Source organism: Cygnus olor, chromosome 4 (genome assembly GCF_009769625.2).
Source record: "Cygnus olor isolate bCygOlo1 chromosome 4, bCygOlo1.pri.v2, whole genome shotgun sequence".
Taxonomy (NCBI): domain Eukaryota; kingdom Metazoa; phylum Chordata; class Aves; order Anseriformes; family Anatidae; genus Cygnus; species Cygnus olor.
The window spans coordinates 58,466,750-58,480,435 of NC_049172.1; positions in this window are offsets into that span (position 1 = coordinate 58,466,750).

Genomic DNA, 13,686 nt, shown 5'->3' on the forward strand with positions numbered 1-13,686 from the left:
ATTACTCACCAGAGAGACACATGAGCCAAGGAGGAAGGAAAGGGAATCAGCTAGTAAAAACAGGCAATTCCCTTCTTTAGTGTCTACACTTAGTCATTAAATAAAAAATAGAAGTTAAATCCAAACTTTTTTTTTTTTTTCCAAATGGGTCATGGCCTGAGCAAAGATCGACTAGGTCAGGACTATTTGTATCTTGGTTTTGATCAGAACTTTTTGTAATCAGTTGCTTTTTCAAAATAATACTGCTATGCTTCATACCGTAGCAGGGGCTGTTGTGTCTTTGAGGTACCCTGCATCCTTCCGAAGCAACACAGCCTCCCAAGTATATCTTTTTACACTTCTTTAAATGACTAATGAAGTATATTACCCAATAAGCAAGGGGTTTGGGGTATTTTTGCCAGATACTAATTTTACTTGGAAAAGATTGAGTCAAGGCCAGGGCACAAAGTTCAGATCTAAATCAAATTCACTTTCCTCTAAAGTTGGAGTGTGTTGCAGCCTGAGGTTTCCTACTGACTCTTCTTAAAAATGGTCTTTTACAAACTTTTAGTGTTGAGCTTGCTTGGGTCCTAGGTTTGTTTCAACTGAGAACTGTAAAATTTTGCAAACTGTCACGTGGAAGGACACGCATAGGTGATCACGACGTCCCTTCTAGCCTTAAAAATACAGCAATCAAGTAGAATGAATTTTCAAAGGGAAATGTCAGTTGATACATGATTAAATGGTAATTCCTGTTCATTTCACACTATAATATATTCAAGCCACAAGAGTGATATTCAAACCTTACTTTCTGCAAGACAGTACTGTACTTACTAATGCACTGTGTAGTATGAGCTGTACACTCGTAACTCAGGAATCCCCCCTGCAAGTTTTTGAGAGAAGTCAATGGTAGGTAGCAAAAAGCAAACACATGGATCCTCTTTTTTGAGTCATTCTCTAAAACCTTTCTCCACAAGATCACTGGAAAGACTGGGGCAGTGAGGGAGGGAGTACCTCCTTGTGTTTGCTATATCAAAGTGACCACAGCATGGAAATCCATAAAATAATCAATGTTACATAGTCAGAGAAACAATCTTTCCATGCATCCTGGCCAGAGCAAATTCTAAAAGGTTTTCTGGTGCCAAAGCAGTTGAATTAAATTAAAAATTGGCTATATTTAGACATCCCTCAAGATTTCAGTTTCTGAGGATCATTTGGATGCACATGAAGGTGCAGAAGGACTCACAATCACGGGTCAAGCTGTCATAAATCATCTGAGGCCCAGGAAATACCTGGCTGTACACTTTCAATTTGGCCAAACACGTGGTAGTATGGCTTAGTTTAACCATCTTTCCCTGCAGGCAAAACTATGTCAAATTGCCTGACATTTTCCGTGGGCTAAAAGCATTCACACTGGATTTACCACATCTCAGCTGGTAACTTATTAAACATCAGTATGCTGATGAAGATTTTAATCCCACAAGATTTCTGAGTCTTTGAAAAGAAATAATTTCTAAAGTGTTCTATAAAACCTCCACCTCCACCGATACCTTTACATTTGCAAATGCTTTGTGGGTATAAGGTGCCAAGCAGACGTGGCACTTCAGCCTTTCTCTCTCCTCCCTCCTGCTCTCACAAATTATCATCCTATTGAAGCAAGCAGGCTATTTGGCACAGTTGTAAGCGTAGTTACATAACAAAGCCAAAAAAAGCAGCTCCCACAAATCCAAGCCACAGATTAAGTCAAGTTTTAGAAGATAATATGCACAGTAGTGACAAAGAGATTTATGCTGTAAGCAGGAACAACTCTCTGACTCCATTGCTCACAATAATTATGTATTTAAAATGCCCATACGTAAACATTCCAAAACACAATGAAAGTCAAGTGTAATAGCCAGGATGGCACTTTCCTTTCATATTTTTTTCCCACACCTACAAGCCTACATTGGAGGTAAGCAAACTAGTTTGGACTGGGCATTCCTTCAGTAATGTAAGAGCTGTCTCTGGCAGCTGTGCTATCAGCATTCCGTGCTTACACACACAAGGTGATGGCGGAAGAAGGAAAGGGAAGAGAGGATGTAGACTTAAGAATTAGCGTATCTTGAATTTCTTTTGGAAGATTCAAAAAAGCCCACCTACAGAGTCTTCAGAACCCTTCGCTGACCCAGAATACCATTGACTCCTTTCTGAGATACACATATTTTAGAGGCAGATGCATGGCCACACTCATCTACCTGTGGGTACTGAGTAACAAGTGCCTGGAGATTCTTGGTGGATGAAACATTGTTTTTCTCACATCATTTGGGAAATGCCTCTCATTACTACCTTTTCGAGCAGATTAAAATGGGTCATAAAAGAACTGGCTGAGTGTTAGATAAGCTGTCTACGTGGGGCTCGTGAAGTATATATTCTCCTGTGGAACTCGACAATCTTCATTGTATTTGCTTTGTAATTTTGTATTATCATTAATGAGGACAAGAATAAAAATGAAAAGCTATGTACTTTGTTAGTGGGAACTATAACAAGAACAACATGGTTTTGGCTAAACTTGAATAGAACAGTAGTTGAGGATACAATAAGAGAAAAGAACAAGAACTTTCAGATGCTGTAAACTGCAATATTCTCAGGCATAACAAAGTGTCACACGTGTCTTGACGTTCTGGCCCTATTATGCATATTTATCTTTTAGTCCCATTGGCTGATGTAGGAGAAAATGTGTAGCTACAAGTTTGTAAAATATTTGATAAAACTGGAATTGATTATGAATGACAAGAAACAGAAGTGAGTTTCAGACATTCCAGAGCTAGAGTCACAGCTCTCATAAAAAAAAAGCAAAACACACACACACACATTAAAAAAACCCAAACATATACAAACACACAAAAAGCGCACACACACCCTGCCCCGCCTCACCCTAAAGCTAACTCGTAGCATATGAAGCACAAGGATGAATTCATTATTATTACACTAACAGTTGTCTTAGATATGTTGGCAGGTTGAGTGTTGAGTAAGGACTAGCCAGCCTTGTCCAGGACACAGTTTCTTGTGTTTCTTGAGTCAACAGAACTCTCTCTGTGAGAACAAATCACAGAATGAACAACTAGAAACTGCATGTCCATAGCCACTTGGCACCAGAACCTTCTAATGACAGGAGACCAATGGGAAAATAATACCTGTAAGATTTGCACTGGAAGTGATCAAACAGAGAAAGCATTGAACAAGGTACATGCCCTACAGATGTTATGCAGAGGGTAAAACACTTAGGAGTGGCTGATGGATTGAAATCAACATACCACTTTTCTGGTGTGATCAGGACATTATCAAGCCCAAGTTCCTCCTTTCACCACTGCTGTCTCAGTGCTTCGGAGCTTTCTCACCAAACAGGTCTACTTCTAAAAAGAGCCTCCTATCTGGAATGTTTGCTCACCTTATAAGAACAGAAATACTCATTCTTTAATGCCTTAACCAGCAGCCCAACTATCTGATGATAGTTGTCAGCAACATGTGAATGCCAAACTGCCCACTCTGATAGGAAGTTCATCATGGTTCAGAGATGGCTCAAGACCAATAAATCAGGCAGACAGAAATTACTCTTTAAAAAGTATAGCACTATTACAACCACAATAGTTAGTTCAGTACCTAAACCAGCTCACCAAGCCAGGGACTTTAATGAAGAAGGTAGGCTGAGGCCCTGGAATCTGCAAAGAACCATCTATATATGGTACTGATGACATCAAGTCCATAAGAAATGTGGTTCCACCTTTTAGCAGATACTATTACCTGTTTTGTCACTTCTGGATGATCCTATCCCATATATGTATGGCAAAGCTCACAAAAAGTGGGAAAAAAAATAGAGCCATAAATTACAAAACAGTTTTATGGCTTTCAGTATTGGTAATGGCGAAGAACAAGTTTGCCTGCCAAAGGTGGAAATAGCCAATACTTCAGTTAGAGAGATTCACCTACCAAGCTCCTTGGAAAATAAGCAGTTTTTCCACTCCTAGGGAAGGAAACACTATCCCCTCAAGATCTCTGCAATTGCCATCTCATTCCTGGGCAAAACTATAAAAAAAAGCAGTAACCAGCAAGTGCCAACAGCATACAACTGCCAGCTTTCTGGAGGCCTCACAGTCAAGGTTTGCGTCAGGACACGGAATAGAGACTGTCTTTATTGCTACTCAGCCTACCACTAATATGCAGAAAACTCTGATTATATGTAGAAAACTCCATATACAGCCATATGCAGGGATGTAATAATCCACAAAATGCTGCATACTGAAAGAGGTGACCCTGCACTGTGGTACCTGCGATATCATCTTTGAAGCAGAGCGCAGAATGATATATGGCTGTGTCTTCTGTCCAAGCGTATCCTTCATCTTCTCTAATAGCTGCTCAGGTTCACTGGTGAATACTCCAAGGTGGCAGAGGTATTGCTGATGACACTGCAAGAGACACTTGGTGTGAACAGCTACAGCGCTGTTACTATTATTGAAAAGGCAGCACATTTACAGGAAGTCAAGTCTTAGATAAAGCAAGGTTCAAACTGAACTTAGGCAAGACTGAGTCAGTGTTCATCAGAATGGGGAAAGGTTTGAGCTGCCTGAAAATATAGCAGAAACCTTCAGAGTTGAGCTATCACAGTCATGTGGCACATCAGCGCATTGACTGATGCCCTGCTAGGTGTGGATGGCCAGAGAGCATCACTCTCCTCCTCTGCTCTGCTGGAAAGCTTATTCTTCACTCCTTAGTGACAATCAACCCACCCCTTGGTCAGATCCCACCTTAGGCAGCCTCATTTTCTGCAGCTAAACAACCTTTAGGCAGTAACAGACTTCCTCTGTCCTCTTTCCCATCGACTCAGACCTCTGTATGAATATGGCCTTCCAGAAGCTTTGGAAGCTGGTTTGAAAATCTGCTCCTAATTTCTCAAGCATTCAATGGACTAAACTGTAGAAATGAAAATGAATTCTGATCTGATTCTGATTCTGATTCTACAAGCCTCTGCAGCTGCTTTATCCTCTGGGACAACACGATCACAATGCAGCAAAGCCTTCCACCGCATCATGGCCCTTGTCTCCAATAGACCCCAAATATCTTCCTGCCCTGCAAAGAACTCTACCCACACTGTGTGAATGAGTATGGGCAACGTACCAGAAACAACGTGAAATATAATAGGCATTTAGTTAAGTTTTTGAGAAAGCATTTGCACAGCGTAGTGATGGACAGTGATACCAATCCCATAAAGAGGTAATAGTAATAAATTCTATAACAATAAATAGTAGGCAAGTTGAATGTTGAGGAGGAAGGAAGAAAAACAGGAACCTAGGCAGTCAGAGTGATAGGAAACAAAAGAGAATGATAAAAAATTGAAAAGTTGAAGGAAAAGGAAGGGTATTTTTTTTTAAATCTTATGGGAAGAAGATGGTTCAGAACAGAAAGGTGAAGCACAAGTTTATGAATGTAGGCTACTCAGCTGAGTGTCCTAAATATTGCTCTATTTTGTGGTGGATATCATGAAATTTAAAGTCTCCTAGTATTGGATAATACCCTATCCTTTTTAAGATGGACCATTCTAAGAATAAAAATGCAAGACTAACAGATTGTGTATCTGGGCCAGACTGAATGGGACATTTTTGTGCCATTCTGGTAATACAGAACAGCTGGAGTGGACCTTGTATGTATGCCCATATTTTTGACAATGTGAAATCTAAACTGGCTTCTCCCCTTTCCCTTCTATTTTCTTCAAAACAGTCCCCCAGCAATTCTGGAGAGATGCTCCTCTTGCATCCTGTACACTAATCCCCATTTGTGTGCTCCTTGGAATTAAGCACTGACTTCATTGCGTGGAAAGTCTTTAAAAAATTGTGGAGGTGTGTGGGGGAAGTCATTTCCAAGTGGCATTCCAAGCCCTTCCTTCTTGCTGGCTCCGAGGAGTAATTACTCAGCTGGAAAATGAAACAACGCTGCTATTTTAGTGTGGCTTAGGACCTTGGGCCTGGTTTCATGTTTCAGATTAATGCTTTCTGTGCCTTCTGGAAATTCAGAAGAGCAGAAAAGCCACTCTTCAGATAAAGCGGCATCCTATAGTTGCAAGGCATTCTGCAGACATGTATAACTCGCTGCCCCGTTCCTATTTTGCTGCGTCCCATTGAGACAGACATAGCTATTTCCCCTCCCACTTGAATGAACTTCTAACCTGAATCTATAAAGCCACATCTGTTCTTCCTGACCCCCCGTCCCAGGTCTCTGGTTGCTCTGTGATGAACACTCAGCATACTTTGTTGCAACACACCAATAAAGTAAAACAGACTAAACCGAACTGTTTAAAAATGAAGTACTGACATAAACCACTTCGAGTCACCCAGAAAATCTGGTCTTATGATATCTTATGATCCTAGTCCTAGTGGAACAAGGCTGACTAGAACCCCAGATCTTTAAAAAAGCAGCTGAAACGCTTTCTGGAGCATATTCTCTAGTATTTCAACAAGCAAAGAATAAGTCCTTCAGTCCTTCCTTAATATGATTCTACCATTTCTTATATTCCAGTGTGGTGGTTAATCCAAGAATATGGGCACACCAGGGCAGTGGTGAGATGCCATGCAAGGGGAACTTTGACATAACATATCAGTCTGAGGAACAAATCAAAACAAGGTACCAGTTAGCAGAAACAAGGCAGTCTCAGACCAGTTTGGAAACTGAGAGCTACTTCCAGATTGTGAGAGTAAAATAAAGAATAACAGCTTCCAAAAGCAACACGATCAAGTAATAATCAACAGCTAAGGAAAAAATGAGGAGAACACTGACTCAGTAATTTGCCTTTCCAATCAGAATGAAATAAACTATGAATTTTGTGAATATCTCTATCCTCGGGTCCACACCTTTAAAGGTGTATGGAAAGAAACAAATAGTGTTTTAATAGCACTCTGCTATCTACTCCTTTATTTTTATATTCTAAAAATGGCTTAACATTTAGCATAGGAATTGCCAAGTCTGCTCAGAGACAAGATCCATTTAGACCTGAATACTTCCTTTCAAGTGTCAGGCAGGAAATGTTCCAGCAAAGGGCACAAGAAGCCTCAAAAAAAAAAAAAAAAAAAAAAAAAAAGCCACATGTGGTATGCTCTGTAGCCTTACTTCCACCCCAGCTCTCTATACACTCTTCTCTGGCACTTAATAAAAGATGTAAAAGATGCAGGTCCTTTTCAAATGTCTGCATGCTCTTCAGTGTACCAACAATAACAATCCACGCTGCTATAAATTCTTTCAGCAAAAGCAAGACAGTTTATTAATAAAGCATGAGAAGAATGAATTCCCAAAGCTATGGGTAGGCCATTCACCTATAAATCCCACATACACCGTTGCCAGCAGTAACAGTTAATAGCAACTAGACTGTGCAGCGTCAGATCCCACTGTCTGCTCTCCACTGAGAATATTATCGACCAGGTGATTCTTTCTGTTTGTGAAGTCTGGGAATGTTTTCAACAGTGCAAAAGCAGACACACATATACACCTCGGATCTGCCATATGTGTAGAACAAGTACCTGGTTGACTCAGTAAAGTTCTGAGCTCTTAAATATACTGGCAACATCTTACACTTAGTTTTACTAAGGTAAGCAGACATTTTGTAGGGAAAGTACAAAAGTGAAATATCAGTACTCCATAAAATCCCTTCACACTTGAAGAATTGTAATAATTTTAAATGAATCATTGATCTCAGACACACTGCCTGGAGATGATCACAGAGACTTCTGCAAAGCTTTGTGCGTTGACATGTTTCTCCTTGTGACAAGATACCCAAAGGTGGAAATAGCCATCCCCTTAGCTCCTTAGCAGTGAACAGAACTCAGTCTCCAAAAAACAAATGATCGCTCTCTTTTCCTTATGAAGTGCCATGATAACTCCTTCTGGCTCAGCAATAATAGGACTAGCTTACCATGCCAGTACATAAACACCTCCCCGCTCTTTTTGATGTCTCACATCCAAGTTCCTCCTTCAAATCCCCATAACAATTCAGCCCTATCTGATATCAGTCATAAGAGAAAGTAAAAAGCCATGCTTCTTCAGGCGAGCTTTTGTTTTCTTTTCCCACAAGTGCCACAAGTATCTCCTTGTTCTTTGAATGTCATAGCGCATCACTGCCACCAAAGCAGTGTCATCACTTCCTCCTAGTGCTGCTGAGTCTCCACTCCAAGCAAAAACAAACTTCTATCAATCACAGCCATCTTGCAGAAGCTTTAAGAGGAACTTCTTCTGTCAACACTGATCTTGTGTTTTAGCCTTTGTTTAGTGAAAAAAAAATCTCAGGAAGTGTTATTATACTCCTTTTACCTCCAGAAAATGGTGGGACTTTGAACTTTATCCTATTTCCTGAAGTCATCCAGGAGCTGCCGTAAATTGCTGCATCAGGGAGCTGTTCCAAGAAATATGAAACAGATTTCTAGAGAATAATGCAATATAGTGGCAAAGTGACTGGCACAGGGGCATAAAATACAGGGACAGCTGAAGAAAGATGGCTGTTGTTCGCTGCTGTTCTTCGTGCTAACAGTATGAGTTCATTTCTCTAGCCCAAGCCACGACAGTTCATATGTTTCTTTTTCAACACAAGTAAGTTCACTTAGGGAAGGAATATATAGATCTTCTATCAAGCATAGAAATTTACTCCAGAAAAAAAAAAATCACTTCCTTCCTCGAAGCATGATAGGTTTCTTGCTATTTTCCAATCCCATGCTCTAGGCTAGCAAACGAAGAAACACACAAATCCTTAGAACAAACAAAGAGATGTCAAATGATATAATTATTTAATAAAACATTTAAATGAAGGTTGAGCGTATTAGGGACAATTCTGTAATAAACTCGGTCAGTTAACTGGCTTTTGACTGAACACCTTTTATTTCATATTTTCTGCTTTCCACATCATGCCAGCAAAAAGATTTTCATTCAAGATCATTGAAATTGGAGACAAATTATGGTGCAGTATGTGAAAAAGAAGGAAATAAATTATGATCTTTGGTTTCTGAATGATGGGGCAACATTTTAAGCACTTCTTCTAGGGAAACTGCCCTGCATGCCCAAATTATTTCTCTGGCATTTCAGCTAACACAGGTGAATGGAACAGTCTGAGGAATCCAAGCCTGAAGTTTTCTATCACCAACCAAACATTACTGCCAGTACAAGGTCTGGATCCAAAAAACTGAACTTCATCCAAAACAAGTTTGAGGACTGAAAAAAATAAAAATCACTTGAATCTTTTCACAGAAAATTTTAAAACAAAATCCAACAAAAGATTTCAAATTGAATTTTTTATGTTTTTCTCCCTCTCTTCTCCCCTCTGTGGAATGTAACAAGTTCAGTAGAGTTTAGGGGATGTTCCTTCCTTTACTATTTTCATGGCTATTGTTTCATTTACTCAACAAACTTCCTTCCAATTGGGACACTTAGGGAGCAACAAAGCATCATGAATGTGGTGTCTTGCAGTTACAGAGCACAAAAAAAGCTCATCTTTGTATCTAGAGAAAGCTGGACATTATAAAATTTTGTGATACTCTCTCTTAAAGGAGGGGAAAAGTTAGAATATAAAAATAAGTATTCCCCCTTTATTTTTAAATTAAAATTCATTCCACTTTAAGCCCCATGATAAAATTGCAGCAACAACATTCTGATACTTAGTTTTAAATAGCTTTCCGTATTTTCACCTGCTGTATTCACTGGTCTGTCAAAGCTGGCGTGCCTGGGTTTTTATTGATAACCACATCACTTGCAAGAACTTGGACACAGTGGCAGAAGACAAATGAGGATCAGGGCAGATTTGACCTTTTAGAAGTGAAGTAGTGAAAGATGAGATCGTGTTATCTGACAGAGTAGGTCACACTCACATGTGGGACTGACAGATTTCCAGTGTGTTGGAATAATCTTCCAATTAATTTTCTAATAATTGCCTTGTCTGCTTTTCTCCCATATTTGTGTCACTTCTTTCATCACCTGTATCTCCTTCCCCTTTTGCTCCCTTCTCTTTGTCTTTCTTTATTATCTCCCAAGCCTTTGGTCTCAGATGGGTACTCCTTGTTCTTTACCAGTGTCTTTCCTTTGATGTAAGGAACTTCATTGGTGGCAGCATTAGTTAATGCACTTTAAACACCTACAGAAAAAATAATACAGTTTCTCTCTTTGTGATGATTGTGAAAGGTCTCAGCACTACCATTTTTTCATATCCATTTAAGTTCCTTGCTTCAGGAATTCTACCTAAAATTTATTAATCCCTTGCTTGTGTCTTCTTATTTCTCTCTAAAAAAGGAAGGAATCTATTTCAAGAGACCAAAGATTCCTCACCGCCCAGGAGTCATGACAAATCCAGCCCTGGGGAGGAGCGGTGGCTCCACATTAGCCAAAGTATACACTGAAATGCTGTTCTGGTGCTTATGGTTTCCAAAGAAGTGTCATGTGGCAAAGATGTCACTTGGTATTTGATAGTTTAATCAAACCTTCAGGGTCAGCAGACGTTAATTATCTTGTAGTCCAAAAACATTATTCCCTTCCCAAAGTGACATCATTTAAGTATGACAAATGCATATCCTTTCACTTTTCTGACTGGAAAGCTAACACAAAATAATTCATCAACTGTATCATTTTTTCTACAGCAGCATTGTTGCTTGGGTGGTAAACGCTACACAAAGAAAGAATATTGCTATGAGCATGGCAAAAAATCAGACCAAAGCTTTCCCCATCACATCATCTTTGCCTTAATGGCTGTTAAGCAGCAGGTAACCTTCAGTTCCTACTTACCTGTTGGAAACTAACCTTCACTTTGGGATCCTTTTACCCATTTACAGAAGTTTACCTCTCTGTGGAGTGAGTTATGTCAGTCAGGGACTGACTTATCAGATACTGAGTGCTTGCAATTCTCCTTGATTTCACCTAGCAGTGTTACAGCCACCACCCAGCTGCAGGAACATGGGGTGACCATCACTGAGTCCTGCAGCTAGTCTGGCCGCCATCACGTGCAGTCTTGTCAAGAGCCACTTCTAGTGGTTCTGCCTTACATGTTCCTGAGAAACAGATTTTTCCATTGAAAAGTACTCTGCTGATTTTTAAACTTACTCCAGTTTGCAGGGAGAATTTCATTCAAATAGGCATGTATACTTTGTTTATAGTCAAAAGACCAAGCTGATGCTTAGGTTGTGTGTTCACCTTTAACAAATGGTTTTGTTTACTGTCTGGCCAGATGATGATTTTGTCTGGCTACACTCAAGAGACATCAGCATTTGTAAAGCATCTCCAGCTACCCAGGAAAAAAAAAAAAAGCCAGACTGTAGCAGTCACCTTCTTCTGGCAGAAGCATTAAAATCTGGTATTTGATTAGGTTTCAGGTTTATGAACTGGAGAAGGCACTCAGGGAAGTTCTCTGCTTGGAACAGGACCAGCACGGAGCAAGCAGGTGTGTTCATCTGGATGTCTGTGGCCCATGTGCGCTACTGCTGGCAGGGCCCTGAGGGTCCTGCCAGCCCCAGCTGTCCCTGACACCCCCCCTGGATGTCCCCACCCTGCCCATGGCCCAGAACCCCTGGGGACATCAGCCCCTGCCCCAGCAGCACCACAGCAGGGCTGGGTTTTGTCTCCCCACAATCCTGCCTGGCCATGGGCCCTGCTGAGCCGGGCCTACCCGTGGGCTGACACCCCAGCCTGGCCTTGTCCTGTCCCCGTCCCCAGGGGGCTGTCCCCATTGCCCCCCGGCCTGTCCTGCTCCTGGCTGGGGTGGTGGGATGGGTCTGGCTGCCAGGCCCTGCCCTGCTGCCCCATGGGGATCCCCCACATCCCAGACCCTGGGGCCTGCCAGCCCCCACGCATCCCCTCAATATTAAGCAGTACCACCATCAAAAGTACCCAAAAGGGCAGCCCTTGCCAGCAGGCTGTCAGACAACAAAAGCATCCTGGCACCATTTTAGCTAAGCAGAACAGCTCTTGGAGCTGCTCTAAAGCGTCGACAGCTACCAGCGTGGCTTTCATTTATTTATGTGAATGACCTTATGTGCAGCAATTACTATGCAAGCAGTACATTTCATTGCAGCCAGCTGAGCTTTTGCTTTTAGCTAGAAACTGGTTGGATGGCAAGAGTGATTTCAGAGCAGCTGGTTTGTCAGAAATGGCCATCCCAGAGGCCATGGGCTGCTGCACAAGATCAGCAGGCATCACCCCACTGGAGATCCAACAGTAAAAGGCTAATTTGGGAATAACACCTCTCAGCACGGCTGTCTCCTTGCCATGCTGTGTGACTGTAAGCACACATCTAACTCCCAAGAGTGACACAGAAGTCAGATGTGCTCCTCTGGAAAATGGTGCCCTTTGCAAATGGCAAAGGCACAGGCATTTAAGTCAGGAACGGGGTTAGATGGTGTTTACAGATGGCTGCTTGTAGAGCAGGCGGGCCTGAGAGACAGAAATTAGGGCTAGTTTAGGACTGCTGTTTTCTCCACTATCCCATCTCCACCCACAGCATCCACTCCCAGTGAGTATTGCAGTTTCTGGCAGAGGTTTGGAGACACTGCACGTCTTCTCAGTGGGATGTTTGGGAGCAAGAAACTAAGTGTGAGGAAGCAGGAGACAGAATAGCGAGAAAAACCTTAGTCACAGAGTAAGAAAGGGGTAAATGAAAGCAGGGCAAAAAGAATGGATTTTTGTCTTGACATAAGAGCACAGGGGTTTCCCCCTTTCACCTGGAAGTGAGAGCTTAGCCAAGTGTGGCTTGGCATAGAGTTTTATATTCCGCAGATTCGCCCCCTCAGAGCAGCATGCTTTGTACCACAAACCTATGCTGCTCTTCAGTACATTGGCTTTTCTCTGCATGGGTGGCAGATAACATAAAACAATGGGTGCCACTCACTTTCACATTATTTCAGCCTCCACCTCTGCATTTCTGATACAGAGTCATGGACAGAAGAAAGGGCAAATACATGAGTCAGAGCATTCTCCGGCAGTTCTGCTGTGCACATCAGCTAGGAAGGATCAGGACAGGATTTCCCCTCCAGCACTGTGCCATTTTATCCTCATCTATATCTGAAAGTCTGTCTCAAGTTGGAATCCAATGGTCTCACAACCTGCAAGTTTACCTTCATTTGTGCTTTGTTGTTCAATATTTCCAACACAATCTTTTTCACTTTACCTGCATATATGACTTACTGAGGTCATACATCATTTATCTCTTTTGGACTTCTAACTGAAGCTTGCACCATCTGTGGCATAAACTGGCTTCTTCCAGGCTTCTTATACAGGCTTCTTCCATGTGCTGCTTACTTGCACACCAAGAGTCCTCTAGGAAGCCCCTACAGTGACTCATGCGGGGTTTATTTACAAGGTACATTGCAGACAGATGTTTTGGCGCTGAGGGCTGACTGGAAGCTGTGTACCCATGTTAGAGAAGTGTTAAGCCACAGCTGCAGGTTTATTAGTTGGGCTCTGCACCCTGCTAACTATGGCCTCAGCTCAGAGCACAGGCAGAGGGAGCTCATATCTGCTGGTGAGCAACCACATAGCTATACACATAGGTATAAGGAAGTGAATAATAATAAGAAAACCCACATACAAAAATTTGCTGGAATGAAGATGTCTGACACATTTTACTTTGTTGAAGAGTATAAAGTTCAAAGATGGCAACTCTAACTTTATGAAATCCAGCAATGAGGAAGTAACTTATCACCATAATCAGGTTGTTAATCA